Source organism: Jaculus jaculus, chromosome 2 (assembly GCF_020740685.1).
Source record: "Jaculus jaculus isolate mJacJac1 chromosome 2, mJacJac1.mat.Y.cur, whole genome shotgun sequence".
Classification (NCBI taxonomy): domain Eukaryota; kingdom Metazoa; phylum Chordata; class Mammalia; order Rodentia; family Dipodidae; genus Jaculus; species Jaculus jaculus.
Genome location: NC_059103.1, coordinates 104,067,868 through 104,073,009, shown reverse-complemented (window position 1 = coordinate 104,073,009; position 5,142 = coordinate 104,067,868). Strand labels below are relative to the sequence as shown.

At 39.6% G+C, this 5,142-nt stretch overlaps 1 non-coding gene across 1 annotated transcript; it reads left to right on the top strand.

Annotated features, from left to right (window-relative positions):
* Positions 1 to 4,585: 4,585 nt before the first annotated feature.
* Positions 4,586 to 4,776, top strand: LOC123458877. Its single transcript, XR_006635828.1, has one exon. It is a non-coding gene; the product is annotated as a U2 spliceosomal RNA (small nuclear RNA).
* The last annotated feature ends 366 nt before the right edge of the window (positions 4,777 to 5,142 follow it).

The window sequence follows — 5,142 nt, the reverse complement described above, 5'->3', positions numbered from 1 at the left end:
CTGCCCCCAACAATACTCTACCTCCAGGAGGTAATTCCCAAATCTCCATTAGCTGGGAACCTAGCATTCAGAACACCTAAGTTTATGGAGGAATACCTGAATCAAACCACCACATTTTGCCACTGGCCCCCATAAACTGATAAGCATACATGATGTAAAATGCAATATATTATATTCATCCATATTTAATAGCCCCCATAGTTTTTATCAATCCTAATGATGTTCAAACATTCCCAAAATCCAAGATCTTTTAACTGAGCCATAATACCAAAAAATTTCCCCAAAGCCCATAATGGCACAGAATAAACATTCACACTGCAAAAGATGGAATTGGGTTCAGCAAATAAATATTCAATCATACAAGATTTAAAACAACCATGGAAAACACCAAACTCTGTAGCTTCAAGTCCAAGAACTCAAGCCAGTGACAACTCTCCAAGTCTGATAATACTAACTGGCAATAAATCTGTGGAGTTCCAATTTCACCCCTCCAGCTAGGCTACTCATAGTCCTGGTAGGCTTCCTTGGGCTGGCAGATTTCCTTAGCAGCCATGTCATGGTCCTGGCATCTCCACTGGGTGTCCACTGCAATCCACAGTTCATCCTAATGGCTCCATTGGGGCTCTGTTCAAGCAATCCTGTTTCACACTGCCCATGGCCATTTCCAAAACAAGACTGTGTTGCAAACATAATGACCCTTTCTTTCCTGCATATCTTATACTCAACAATATCAGGTAGGGTGACAATTTGTTAATCCAGTGGGGAATAAGACTTTGAAGAATAGGACACTCCTTCAGCACACAGTCCCCTTCAAAAGAGTCTACATTCTTCCTGTTATCCCAGTGCAGGTCAGGTGGCTCAATCTCAAAGGTTGCAATCTCTCAATTGCAGCTGAATGGGCAGCAGTACATCCAAAGATTTTCTCTTTCTGTGCCGTATCCCTCTGCTCACACCAGTTCATTTCTACACAAAGCAACCCTGCACAGCTTCTCAGGACACTGGCATAACAGCAATCTTCTCACACAAATTGCTAGCCCAGTCCAAGCAAAGCTCTTTCTCACCCTCATAAGCCAAACCTCACAGTCCATAGTTCTTACTGCATTCAGGTCTTTCAACTCTGACCAGAATACTCCATCAAGCTGTACTTACAGTGATGTAAGGCACCTCTTAGACCAACATTTCAAATTCTTCCACATTCCTCTTGAAAATCAGCTCCAAAAGGCCAAACATACATAGTTATGTGTCTCTCTGCAATCCCACTCTTTGGCACCACTTTACTATTGTAGTCAGGTTTGCATTGCTGGTAGAAATCACCCAACCAAGAGGAGCTTGTGGGAAAAAGAGGTTTATTTTGGCTTATAGGCTGGAGGGGGAAGCTCCATGATGACAGGGAAAATGACATGAGCAGAGAGTGGACATCACCCCCTCCCCAATATCAGATAGACAATAGCAACAGGAGAGTATGCCAAACACAGACAAAGGGAAACTGGCTATGACACCTATAAGCCTGCCCCCAATGACACAGTGCCTCCAGGAGGCATTAATTCCCAAATCTCTATCAGCTGGATACCTAGCATTCATAACACCTAAGTTTATGGGGGACACTTGAATCAAACCATCACAACAACCTACCAAAACTTAGGGGACACAATAAAGGCAGTAATAAGAGGAAAATTCATAGCCCTAAATACCTTCATTACAAAGACAGAGAGATCCCAAATTAATAACCTGACTGTCCACCTGAAGCCACTGGAAAGACAAGAAGAATCCAACCCAAAGAGCTCCAGATGGAAAGCAATAATCAAGATTGGAGCAGAAATTAATGAACTGGAAACTAAGAAACAATTTAAAAAGTCAATGAAATGAAGAGATGGTTATTTGAAAAAAATAAAGAAGATTGACAAACCCCTGGCCAATTTGATCAAGGAGAGAGAGAGAGAGAGAGAGAGAGAGAGAGAGAGAGAGAGAGAGAAAGGTCTCAAATTAACAAAATCAGAAATGAAAAAGGAGAGAGCACAACAGGCATCAATGATATTGGAAGAATCATCCGGGCCTACTTCCAAAACCTCTACTCCACAAAGTTAAATAATCTGGAAGAAATGGATGAATTCCTAGACCTAGACACATGCCACCTACCAAAGCTATACTCAGAGTAGATTAATCTCCTAAACAACCTGTCGTATCCATGAGGATTGAAAAGGTAAACAAAAACATTCTTCCAAGAAAAGTCCAGGGCTGGATGCCTTCTCAGCTGAATTATACCAAACCTTCATTGAAGAGCTGAAACCAATTTTTCTCAAACTATACCACATAATCAGAGACCAGAGAATCCTCCGTGACTACTTTTATGAAGCTAGCATCATCCTAATACCAAAACCAGACTGAGATGAAACAATGAAAAAAAACCATAGGCATATATCCCTAATGAACTTAGATGCAAAGACCCTGAGCAAAATCCTTTGGAAACCGAATTAAATAACACATCAAAAGCATTGTCCACCTTGATAAAGTAGATTTAAAAAAGTAGGGATACAGGTAGGGTTAAGCATATGGAAATTGGTCAACATAATATACCACATTAATAAACTGAACCGTAAGAACCACATGATCAACTCAGTTGATTCAGAGAAGGCCTTTGACAAAATACAATGCCAGTTCCTGATCAAAACACTATAAAGAATAGGCATGGAGGGATTATATCTCAACACAATAAAGGCTATATATAAAGCTCCTAAAGCTCAACACTTAATGGTCCAAAACTCAAGGAGTTCCTGCTAAAATCAGGAATAAGACAAGGGTGCTCTCTTTCGCCACTGTTCTTCAACATACTGTGAAAGTACTAGCCCAAGCAATAAGACCAGAGAAAGAAATAAAAGATTCAAGTTTGCCCTATTGGCAGATGACATGATCCTATATAAGTGACCTGAGAGTATTCATCTCAAAACTTCTAAACGTGATAAATTCCTTCAGCAATGTCGGGAGCCATAGAGCAAAAGCCTCTCCATTTTGCCTGGGCCTGTTCATAAGTTCACTCATTATTCAGAAAGCTGGTCCATCCAGCTTTCTGTTAGGTACATCTGGAATGTCGGTCAGCAGACTGCTTATAGAATCTTATCTTTTGCAAAAGGCCAGTTTATGGTTAGGCTGTGAAGCCTGGAACAGTCAGGATTTTAAGCCATTGAGGCAATATTAGATAAACACCTGATTACATCCCCTCTAGGTTTGCTGACAATTTCAAGGTCCTAAATCACGTCAGCCAGCTTATTCTCCCCTTTTTCTTCCCCTGTATAATCACTGTGAAAAAAAATAAAGATTCAGAGACCTTGATCAGAATATAGACTTGGTCTCCTTCTTTGTGTCTCTTGTCTCTCATGGGGGTTAATTTCCCCTTGGGTCCTTGTTCAACTCCCCGCTGGCCAGGGCAAGTGGTGCCCACCGTGTGGCTCAAGGTACGAAGTGTGACCTGGACATCACTTGAGTGGACGACCGTCCCAGCCATTGGACCGCCACCCCATTGGTGGGTGAGTGAAGGTCTGCATAGAGATCACTACAGGCAATCCACCTGTAATACAGATCTGCACCATGATCACCACAGAAAAAAACCCACCTGTGATACAGATCCAGAGAGATAAGAGAAGCGACGCAATTATGGGACAAGCATTAAATAAGCATGAATTGTTGAAGGGCTTAAAACTTCTCTGAAGGCACAAGGAACAGGGGTTAAGTAAAAAGATTTAGCAACGAGTAAAAAGGAGCTAATTGCCATAGTAAAAGATATTTTAAAAGCACAAGGAATTGAGATTGCTTCAAGTTCTTTAAGCAAATTTTTTGATTTTATCAGGAGGATATGTTCTTTTTATATGTGTGTATGTGTGTGTATATGTGTTTATGTGTGCTCATTGTGCTTGCTAGTTGTGTCATGTTTATGACTGTTTGTGACAAAGAGATGAGAGGGATGCAGGTGACACCCTTTTCTCTTCTAGAGAACCATTTCAAGGAAATCAAAAACCTAAGCATAGAAATTAAAAAGGAAAAGTTAAATGTCTTTTGTAGGAGTGATTTTGCCAGATATTTTCTCTACGTCAACTTCACCTTGCATAGAGGATTATTAAAAACAACAAAACTAGCCGGGCGTGGTGGTGCACACCTTTAATCCCAGCACCTGAGAGGCAGAGGTAGGAGGATTGCCGTGAGTTCAAGGCCACCCCGAGACCCTGAGACTCCATAGTGAATTCCAGGTCAGTCTAGGCCAGAGTAAGACCCTACCTCGAAAAACAAACAAACAAACAAACAAACAAACAAACAAACAAAAAACCTCCTCTAAAGAGGTAGCTTATAATTTGTCAGATATTTTAGAAAAGATTGTAATGTCCTGTTACTTAAAAGGAGGAGGCAACTGATCTGATTTCTAAGCCAGCCTGCCTCAAGATAACAACACAATTTGCCTTAGTTACTTCTAATAAAATCCTTTGCAAGTGTGTCATTGGTATTAATGACATAAAATTGTATTAAGACTACTTTCTTGTTAGTAATAGGATTAATCAATTTGGCATAATTTTTAATAGCCTTATAAGAAAGATAATTAATCACTTCTCGGCCTTTTGGCTAAGATCAAGTGTAGTATCTGTTCTTATCAGTTTAATATCTGATATGTCCTCTATCTGTGGATAATATATTAAATGGATTTTTGAAGCTCGGAGTTGGAATAGGAGCTTGCTCCGTCCACTCCACGCATCGACCTGGTATTGCAGTACCTATAGAAATGGTGCACCCCCTCGGGGAAATAAAAGAAAAAAAAAAAAGACGAGAGATAAGTAATGATGGGGTGAGATGAATTGGCTGAAGGAACTGGGAAGAAATTTTTCAATGATTACTTGTTAAAATGCCTTTTGAGTGGTACTTAGATCAGAATGTTAAAGTATATAAATAAAGGTGTGCAGATGTAAAAAAAAAAAGAAAAGAAAAAGAAATTTTCAGGCTGAACCTAAACACCATGCCTAAAGTTAAAGGTTTTTAAACTGTTTACAAACTTTAAGAAACAAAAATACTAATTTTCAGGCTAAAATATGTTGTGATAGCTTGCTTAAGTTTTATCAAATTTAAGTCATGGGTAAAACATAAAATTGTTTTATGTTTATAAAA